The sequence below is a fragment of the Triticum aestivum genome, chromosome 7B (genome assembly GCF_018294505.1).
Source record: "Triticum aestivum cultivar Chinese Spring chromosome 7B, IWGSC CS RefSeq v2.1, whole genome shotgun sequence".
Lineage (NCBI taxonomy): Eukaryota > Viridiplantae > Streptophyta > Magnoliopsida > Poales > Poaceae > Triticum > Triticum aestivum.
The window spans coordinates 123973038-123984260 of NC_057813.1; the positions used below are offsets into that span (position 1 = coordinate 123973038).

Genomic DNA, 11223 nt, shown 5'->3' on the forward strand with positions numbered 1-11223 from the left:
CCCGGCGCTGGCCCGGGTGGCTCTGGCGGCGGCGGGCTTTCCCTTTCCTGCGCACGCGTGCTCCCTTCCCGGGGAAGGGAGGCGGCGGCGGTGCTGCTCGGCGTGGCTGCGGTCCAGCTGCCCTGCGGCGGCGGCCGGCGGGCAGGCGTGGTGTCAGCGCCCCTCCTTGGCGGCGGGGCGATGTGGTGGTGATGGGTGGCCTCGTCGCCACCCCGGCCCAGATTTGGACCCGATGGGCCCCATCTGGGTCCTAGCGGGCCGGCTCCCCGGCGTGGCCTCGTTGTCTGCGGCGCGGTGAGGAGGAGGAGCAGCTCGGATGTGGGGCGTCGGAGTCGACGGCGTGCTGGCAGCAGCGCGAAGGCAGGAGCTTTACGGGCCCACGAGGTCTCGGCCGGGCCTGTGCGACCACGAGCCTGGTGTGTTCCTGCTATTGCGTCTAGACGGCTACCGTCGCGGACGGTGGAGGTGGGGCCCTCCCGCGTGCCAACGATGCTGATGCCCTAGTCCCGGCTCTGATTCTTCGCCACGCTGTCCTCACTCCGCGGTGCCGTGGTGAGACGGCGTGGGGGCCTCATGTCCGCGTTGGCGCAGGGTAGTGGTTGGTCTGGTGGCTGGATCCGGAGCTCCCGTGATGCGGGTTGGGATCGGGGGAAACCCTTGTCGACGTGTCCGACACCGGCGCGGTGACGCTTGTGGGCGCCACCTGACCTTCCGGGAGGGCGTCGGGGGCTACCCTTCCTCTCGCCTCGTCGTGTACCGGGGGAAACCCTTGGCAGCAGCGTCGTCATCGTCGCGATCCTTCTTGGAGGTGTTGATAGGTGCCGACGCTCCGGAGTCTTGGAGCCTAGTGGAAGATCCTGGTGGGCGCAGTGGTCGCGAGGCTTCTTCGTTTTTGTTGATCCGCCGTTGTCGGCATTTGTTTCTTTGTTCTTTCTCTGTCTTTTCTTTTGGACGTGACTGTGTTGTTTCCGCCCCAGCACCTATCCCTGTTTGGTTCGGTTGGTTGCTTTGTATACAAAGCGGGAAAACCCTCTTTCAGCAAATAGATACCCATGCAGTTCAAAAAAAAAAAGATAGCCATGGACTCTTTCCACGTCCCCAGGCTACAAATACCGGTCAAACTCCAGCCCTACTCTTCATCGATCTCGAGTCACCTACTAGCTAATCATCGCATCTTCCAAGAGCAGTCTTGCAATGTTCGCGCTGGCCATAGTCATGGCCGTGGTGGCCGGTGTCTCGGCGCAGAACACCCTGCAGGACTTCGTCAACCGGCACAACCGCGCCCGCGCCGCGGACGGCGTCGGCCCGGTGACATGGACAACAGCGTGGCCAGGGTCGCGCAGGACTACGCGAACAAGCGCGCCGCCGACTGCCGGCTGCAGCACTCGGCGGGCCGTTCGGCGAGAACATCTTCTGGGGTTCCGGGCAGTCGTGGACGGCCTCGAACGCCGTGAAGTCGTGGGTGGACGAGAAGCGGAACTACCACCTCAACACCAACACCTGCAACGCCGGCAAGGTGTGCGGGCACACGCAGGTGGTGTGGCGCAAGTCGACCCGCATCGGCTGCGCGCGCGTGGTCTGCGCCGGGAACCGGGGCGTCTTCACACCTGCAACTACAACCCCCCGGGCAACTTCAACGGCGAGCGCCCGTTCGCGTTCCTCACCCTTGACGCCGAAGCCAAGTGGTACGTACGTGTGAATGTGATCATACATGCATACGTGCGTGTGTTTATGTGTGTGTATTTTGAATATTTACTTCTATAAATATGTTATACGTACAGTAGGTACGTAAATAAGCGCACATTCCGGCCTGCATGTATCCATGCGGCACTATGGAGCGTGTAAGTGTAATCTTTTTTTTTTAAGAATGCGTGTAAGTGTAATCATATACACCTCCATGCAAATGTCTTTCCTTTTGTTTTCTTGTTCAAATCTTGGAAAATAAATGACGATAACAATAATATTGTGAACCCCTGAAAAAACTTTCAAATGAAATTTGAATTTGTTTTCAAGGATATAAGAACCCGTAGTTATTGGTAAGTGATGAGAGGTTTAGGGGGGGGGGGGTGTTTTCAAAGATAATAAACTGTGTGTACCCTCATATTTAAGCGATATGGTTGGTTTTGATTTAAAAATTTCAGAGGTATAACGAAGACAAAGATCATGGGACTTGAACATGTTATTAGTAGAGAAATGGTACTCTTGTGCACCAGTACGCCGAGACCTGGCCAATGAAACAACAGAAAGACACAAGTTTGTATAGGTTAATGACTTAAACTTTAAATATTTTTTTGTGAAGGACTTAATTCTGATTAATCAGGAAAAATAATGGGCTGGTGTGCTTGATAGTTTGGCATGGGTTCTTACTGCGGCTTTGCTATATTGCAGACATTAAAATCCACATGGCGATTGGAATTCATCTAGGCTGCGTAGTGTTCCTTCTCACTCAGCCTATTGTCCGTCACAGGGAGGAGTGGTGACACGACATGGGTAGGGCTATGGTGCAGAACGTGGTCTGTATTTTGCAGGGAATATGTTCATTTCATGTTTCATGTTGTTTTCCTTGGTGTACTCCATATATTAAATGCTCTTTGAATTCCCCTGCAAAAAAAAACGCTCTTAGATTTTTCCACAGCTCACTTAAAAACATATCCATGATGTTCACTGAAAGATTGTTTTTGTGTTGGAGGAGCTGCATGGGGAGGAAGGAAGAAACTCGAATACGCTGTCATGCACATGAGTGATCTGATCCTCCAGAAGGCAGCAGCCTTTGTTGTCTCGACTCCAAACAAAAGCTGATTAGCCGCCGGGACAACATGTCAGAATTTGAATAACTTGTATATTTATTTTATTTTATGGTTGCGGGTTGAATAACTTGTTTATTGGCCAGGCTCCTCAATCACAGCTGTGAAATGATTGTTATTGTAGTATGTCCTTGGAGTAATAAGGACATGTTTCTTGATTATGGAGGTGATAAAGAGTTCGGCGTAAAGGGTTACGTTGATGCAAGCTTTAACACCTATCTGAATGACTCTGAGTAGCAAACCGGATACGTATAGTGGAGCAACCATTTGGAATAGCTCCAAGTGGAGCGTGGAAGCAGTATTTACAATATGACCTAGAAATTTGCGAAGTACATACGGATCTGAATGTTGCAGATCCGTTGACTGAAACCTCTCTCACAAGCAAAACATGATCAAACCCCTGAACTCATTGAGTCTTAATCACATGATCATGTGAACTAGTTTAGTGACACTAGTAAACTCTTTGGATGTTAGTCACATGGCGATGTGACCTATCAGTGTTAATCACATGGCGATGTGAACTAGATTATTGACTCTAGTGCAAGTGGGAGACTGTTGGAAATATGCCCTAGAGGCAATAATAAATTAGTTATTATTATATTTCCTTATTCACGATAATCATTTATTATCCATGCTATAATTGTATTGATAGGAAACTCAGATACATGTATGGGTACATAGACAACACCATGTCCCTAGTAAGCCTCTAGTTGACTAGCTCGTTGATCGATAGATGGTTACGGTTTCCTAACCATGGACATTGGATGTCGTTGATAACGGGATCACATCATTTGGAGAATGATGTGATGGACAAGACCCAATTCTAAGCCTAGCACAAAGATCGTGTAGTTCGTATGCTAATGCTTTTCTAATGTCAAGTTTCTTTTCCTTAGACCATGAGATTGTGCAACTCCCAGATACCGTAGGAATGCTTTGGGTTCACCAAACATCACAACGTAACTGGGTGGCTATAAAGGTGCACTACAGGTATCTCCGAAAGTGTCTGTTGGGTTGGCACGAATCGAGACTGGGATTTGTCACTCCGGTAAACGGAGAGGTATCTCTGGGCCCACTCGGTAGGACATCATCATAATGTGCACAATGTGACCAAGGGGTTGATCACGGGCTGATGTGTTACGGAACGAGTAAAGAGACTTGCCGGTAACGAGATTGAACAAGGTATCGGGATACCGACGATCGAATGTCGGGCAAGTACAATACCGCTAGACAAAGGGAATTGTATACGGGATCGATTGAGTCCTTGACATCGCGGTTCATCCGATGAGATCATCGTGGAACATGTGGGAGCCAACATGGGTATCCAGATCCCGCTGTTGGTTATTGACCGGAGAACATCTCAGTCATGTCTGCATGGTTCCCAAACCCGTAGGGTCTACATACTTAAGGTTCGATGATGCTAGGGTTATAAAGGAAGTTTGGATGTGGTTACCGAATGTTGTTCGGAGTCCCGGATGAGATCCCGAACGTCACGAGGAGTTCCGGAATGGTCCGGAGGTAAAGATTTATATACGGGAAGTCCTGTTTTGGTCACCGGAAAAGTTTCGGGTTTTATCGGTAACGTAGCGGGACCACCGGGAGGGTCCCGCGGGTCCACCAAGTGGGGCCACCATCCTCGGAGGGCTGCATGGGACAAGTGTGGGAGGGGACCAGCCCCAGGTGGGCTGGTGCGCCCTCCCTACAAGGCCCAAGGCACAGGCAAGAGTGGGAGGGGGGAAACCCTAGGGCAAATGGGCCCTAATTAAGGCCCACCCCAGGTGCGCCCCCCCTCTCTCCCCTTCTGGCCGCCACCCAGATGGGATCTGGGGGCTGCCGTCACACCTGGGGAGGGAACCCTAGAGGGGGCGCAGCCCCCTCCCCTCCCCCTATATATATACTTGAGGGTCTTGGGGCTGCCAACACATGAGTTTGACCTCTCCCTGGCGCAGCCCTACCTCTCTCCCTTCTCCTCTCCCGCGGTGCTTGGCGAAGCCCTGCAGGATTGCCACGCTACTCCATCAGCACCACGCCGTTGTGCTGCTGCTGGATGGAGTCTTCCTCAACCTCTCCCTCTCACCTTGCTGGATCAAGGCATGGGAGACGTCACCGGGCTGTACGTGTGTTGAACGCGGAGGTGCCGTCCGTTCGGCACTAGGATCTCCGGTGATTTGGATCACAACGAGTACGACTCCTTCAACCCCGTTCTCTTGAACGCTTCCGCTTAGCGATCTACAAGGGTATGTAGATGCACTCTCCTTCCCCTCGTTGTTGGTTTCTCCATAGATAGATCTTGGTGACACGTAGGAATTTTTTTGAATTTTGCTACGTTCCCCAACATGGCTATCTGCCAAAGAAGGAAGTCATGTCATATCGCGCTCCTGACCCAACAGAAGAAAAAACTCAGCCCAAAGAGGGGGAGGTTATCGTCTTCACTAACCATATGAACCGGGGGTTTCACCACCCGGCTCAAAGTCCTGCACTTTTTTGACCTCCGTTCTCAAGACATCGGACCCAACTCTGTGTCTAATATTTGCAACTTTCAAGTGTTCAATGAGGTGTATCTTGGAGAAGAGCCCAAGTTACTACTCTTTAGAGAGTTATTTTATTTGAACTGCCAGAATGAATATGCCAATGGACCTAGCTTGGAGCTTGGCGGGGTCTCAATTCAACGACGGAGAGACGTCATTTTTCCTTATGTGAATCCACCAAGTCACCCCAAAGACTGGAACCAGACATGGTTCTATTGCCAAGATACTTCTCTCGCTGATCAGAACCCTCTGCCCGGCTTTTGTGCTCTGCGTCTTGACTACAATCATCCGCTTCCTGATAAGGTGACATCCACCGAACGCCAAACACTCGCCCCCACCATGGTTAAAATCAAGGCTCTTTTGGGGAATGGGCTAAATGGTATCGACTTGGTCTGGGTTTGGCTTGCCTGGCGGATCATTCCGTTGAGCCGCCACTCCGATTTGATGTGCACCTACACGGGCAAGAAGAATGACCCTCTGCGACACAGTCCTGACGATTTACCTGACCATGTCGTTGATGACATGACAAAGTCACTCTTGAATGAAAGCCTAGCAGATTGTGGCAAGGTGGGCTTAAGCCCCTTCTGCGAAGCTAACCCGGCTCCAGCGGTAAGCCGCGAACCTGAGTAAATTATCTTCATCCTTAATGTTTGTCTGTACTCAACCTTTGTTGATTTTCACAGGCTGATGGTAAATTTTGGAAGACAAAGTATGATCATGAGGCTGCGAAGAAAGCCAAGAAGGCCAAGAGAGCCGCCAGGAAAGCTGCCTCCAAGAAGAAGGGAAAGAAGGTCAGCGCCTCTAACTTGCTTCGATTAGAAGATTTCTCTGAGTCGGAGGTAGCTCTTGACTATCTTGGCTCCTTTTTTAACCACCTTGTTGACACTGATTATCATCAGGATGACACGGGAATGAGTCGCGGAGTAGATGAAGAGGTAACTATTATTTCCTCCGACTCTGAGCCTTTGCCAAGACAGAAAATCCGAAGAATAACCCTGAAAGTAAGATTTTCACATCCCTTAGCTTATCAGGATCCTCAATTTCTTTTGAAGCGACATATTCATGAGAGCCGGAGGCAAACCCGGACCAGCAAGGACGCGAAACTCTCCTCCGGCTTACCAAACACACCTAGGAAGCGCCGGAACGAGGTCACCTCCGACTTAAATCCTTTTTATCCTTTGGCGGGTCTCACTCATCAGCCACTCAACTCTTCTGATTCAAATTATCAGGAAACATCACCTTCCTCCGGCGACTCAATCCAGTCCAACTTGCCGGCTTTCAAGACCGCTCCGGGATAATGATGATTTAGTTATGCTGTATTAATTTCAATTCTTTATACTTGTACTGATCTTTTGGATCTTATATATGCAGTGGAAAAGCAAGGCCTAGCAAGAAGGCAAAGAAGAACAAGTCGGCCGAAGAGCCAATCTTCAAAGAGCCGGAACTCTAGACGGACGCGCCTGAGGCCTCTATTCTTGAGCCGCCACTTGAACCGGCGCATGATACACCAACATCAACTACTGACCCGCCTGCTGATCAAACCACCGATGGCTCTGAAAATCCTGAAGTCTCTAGCCCGGCCAAGACAGTCGACCCCCAAGACGCTGATGTTGAAATTACCAAGACTGGCTACACTGAGCCGGGGAGACCTACTGTGCTCGCCAAGTGTTCTGCCAAGGAGGAGCACCTGGAACACCGTAAGGTCAGGTTTGACATTGTTGATTATTCTCACATGAGCATTGGGGAAGTTTTGTCTGGCTATCTTAGCCAAGTGCACAACAGCCGTGATGTCGAAGTTGACATGGTGAAGCAAATGCACCAGAAATTTGAGGTATAATCTCTTCCCTTCACTGAATTATCCTTACTAAGGAAGCCCCCAAGTCTATTGCTTATGATGAATATGCTATAGACTTAGAACATACATGTAAGCATTAGTAATATCGTTTGGTCAAACCTGTAAAAACTCAGGCCTAATTCATAGTCCCTAAGGGCCGGTTTAATCAACATGAATAAGCTGGTCCTTCACCTACTTGTATAGAATATAGTACTTGGGTAGATTTAATAGCAATATGCATTAGCCCCCAAGTGCCAAGTACTCTTGCTTGCAAAGTGCTTGGGACTTACTCTCATGAACCGCCACTTAGGTAAAATTGTTCGGTAGACATTAGCCCCCAAGTGCCAAGTGTTGTTGCTTGCAAAAGGCTTGGGACTTAATATTGTATGCTAACAATCGTGATTTTGACCCGGTATTTGTACAGGCCACCACCACTCAACTTTAATCAGAAGTGTCTGACTTGAAGAACCGCCTGGAAGCACAGGAGACTGAAACCCAAAGATCCAACTCTAGATTTCAATTCAGTGTATCTGAACAAGAGAAACTGAAAAAAGACTTTGAAGTGGAGAAAGAGGCCTGGGCTGAAGAAAAGATCAGTTTGACCAATCAAGCTAAGAAGGCTGAGGCGGCTCTTGAAGAGGCGACCGTCGAATTGTCCGGCTTAAAATGCCATGTATCTCAGATGGTCTCAGCAATATTTGGTAAGTCACCCTGCAAGTGTCAAATATTTGAATCTTTCTAGTGATCATATCATTAACTCACCCGACATTGCTATGCAGGCCCCAGGAGCTCAAATCTTAATCAAGACATGTTGGTGAAGCTGAAGGCGGTTTATACGTTTGTGGAACAACCTTTACACCGGATCTCAATGTGCCTTAGCCACAATTGCCTTGTCAAATGAAGTCCCCACACTCCTGGTGGATGTACTAAAGAAGCTTTCTGTGCTGCCCCAGCGGTTTAATGAACTAAGGCGATCGCCTCCAAGAGCCGGAGCCGTAGCCGCCTTAAGCCGGGGCAAAGCTTGGCTACCAAAATTAGACCCGGCCGACATCGCCATTGGGTATCCAAGCCTTAAGGAGGATGGCACTTCCTTTGAACAGGAAGACTTCACCGCTTGTGTGAAGAAGATACGCCTTGTGGCCACCCTTGACGATGAGGCGGATCTCACCAGGTACCATCCAGGTTATGACACGGAGAATCAGAGGATTCCAACGCCACATTATAAAGTGACCAGCCTGATTCCACCAATCCGTAATCATACCTTTGCCCCTGAAGTTGACCCGGCCGGACTAATTGATGATGAAGCTGAATTTGAAGCTTTGAATGGCATTGACTGGCCATCATCAACCTTCTAGGACAGGGAACATGACGGAGGAGTGGAAAGGGTTGATCCGGAAGCTTCAGGCCAACAAGAGAATTGATCCACCAGGCGGCTCATAGTTGTAACCCGCTGAAAAATAATTTAATCATTTGGACTCAGGGAGTCATGTAACAGCGTAGAAATGACTTTGCATTGTCGTGCCATCGTGCATGTTTTGGTGCTCAACAATGTTAAGCCACCGTCTTATATTCGCCCCTTTTTATAGTTATCATCTGTTTTCCTTATGCATAAGAAAGTCTTTGAACTGTCCTGCACACAAAAATAGACCACAAGAACCTTTGGCGGTTTACCGCAGGGCGGGTCATAAGATCTTTCATATAACCACTAATATGGAAAAAAGCGTCACAGATAAGCCTGTTATAAATTATAGCTTTGAAACACAACTATAATATCATACCTGTGATTTTGAATTTGTACTGTCGGTTTATGTGACCTGAACAGTAAGGGTGATAACCCAATCCTTAGAAGCCAACACTTCCAAATATATGATGATTGTAACATGCTGGCGACTTATCGTCCAAAGCCAAGTCGGGTGAAATTTAAACCACACTTATACTTAGATATGAACAAAAAAATCTCAAGACAAAACCAAAGATTGTTTGCAAAAAACTTAAACCAAATAGAAAGAAAAAGTCGAGGCTTCTGATTCGAATACGATCAGTAAACCGTTCCAAAGGGGTTAAGCTAGGATTCGAATATGATCATGTAGCGCCCAGTGGCTTTGGCGTTGCGCCGATCAAGAGGGTACCGACAGCTATCTTCTCTTTGGTTTGAATACGACCTATGTTTGAACAGGAATCCCCCAAATGACCTTGAACGTTTTTTAACGACTCTGATTCGAATACAATCAAAGTTGGACCCAAAAGGGGTTAAGCTATGATTTGAATACGATCAAGAAGCCCCCTAGTGAGCTTGGCATTGTGCGTATCAAGAGGGCACCGACAGCTATGTTCTCTTTGGTTCGAATACGACCTATGTTTGAACAGGAATCCCCCTAGTGATCATGAGGTTTAACGGCTAGATTCGAATACGATCATGAGCCAAACCAAGAGGGTTAAGCTAGATTCAAATATGATCAACCCCCAATTGGTCATTTGAAATTATGATGATGAAGACATATGATCATTGAGGATGAAAAGGATAGAGGTCCTGCTTTATTATTTATCAGAATATATACATCGTCAAAATATGTACATCATGAGAGCCGGTGGCTCAAGTGTAGTAAGGCCGAAGATGAGCGATATTCCACTGCCGGTGGGTCTCTTCCTCCGACTTACGTGAGTCTTTGTGCTCTCGAACATCGATAAGGTGGTATGACGCGTTGTTCAAGTTCTTGCTGACCACAAAGGGCCCTTCCCAGGGTGGCGATAACTTGTGTGCATCAGTTTGATCCTGTGTGAGCCGAAGCACCAAGTCACCTTCTTGAAAGGTTCTGGACTTAACCCACGGCTGTGATAATGGCGCGGGTCCTGTTGGTAAATCGCCGAGTGGGCTGCTACCAAGTCACGCTTTTCATCTAACAGGTCAAGTGCATCCTGATGAGCTTGTTCATTATCATCTTCAACGTAAGCCGCCACACGGGGCGAGTCATGACGGATGTCACTAGGTAGAACCGCCTCTGCTCCATAAACCATGAAGAAAGGCATGTAACCCGTAGACCTGTTGGGGGGTAGTATTGATGGTCCATATCACAGAAGGTAACTCCTCCACCCAACAATCTGGCATCCGTTGCAAAGGAACCATAAGCCGGGGTTTGATGCCTTTCAAGATTTCCTGATTGGCCCTTTCAGCTTGACCATTGGATTGAAGGTGAGCTACTGACGAAACATCAAGCCGGACATGATCACATTGACAGAACTCCTCCATGGCACCCTTGGACAGATTAGTACCATTGTCAGTTATAATGATGTGTGGAAAGCCAAAGCGAAAGATCACCTTTTTCATGAATTGAACCGCCGTGGCTGCGTCACACTTACTAACCGGCTCTGCCTCAACCCACTTTTTGAATTTGTCAACCGCCACTAAAAGGTGGCTCTTTTTATCTTTGGACCTTTTGAAACGCCGAACCATGTCAAGCCCCCAGACTGCAAACGGCCAAGTAATTGGAATCATACTCAATTCTTGAGCCGGTACGTGAGCTCGTCTTGAGAATTTCTGACAACCGTCACATTTACTGACTAGATCCTCCGCATCAGCGTGAGCCGTCAGCCAATAAAATCCATGACGAAAATCCTTGGACACGGACTTTGAACCGGCATGATGGCTGCTACGTCTTGAGCTTGTGTTGGTTTTCCTTGAAGAGGAAAGGGTGATGCAGCAATAGTAGCGTAAGTATTTCCCTCAGTTTTTGAGAACCAAGGTATCAATCCAGTAGGAGGCTCCTCAAAAGTCCCACGCACCTACACAAACAAACAAGAACTCGCAACCAACGCAATAAAGGGGTTGTCAATCCCTTCACGACCACTTGCGAAAGTGAGATCTGATAGAGATAATATGATACGAAATAAAAGTAGATTGAAATCTTATATGATAAAAGATAGACCCGGGGGCCATAGGTTTCACTAGTGGCTTCTCTCAAGATAGCATAAGTATTATGGTGGGTGAACAAATTACTGTCGAGCAATTGATAGAAAAGTGAATAATTATGAGATTATCTAGGCATGATCATGTATATAGGCA

General features: G+C 48.3%; 1 pseudogene; it reads left to right on the forward strand.

Annotated features, from left to right (window-relative positions):
• Nucleotides 1-1915, forward strand: part of LOC123157744 (probable pathogenesis-related protein CaO19.6200) — a 47766-nt pseudogene extending 45851 nt beyond the window's left edge.
• The last annotated feature ends 9308 nt before the right edge of the window (nucleotides 1916-11223 follow it).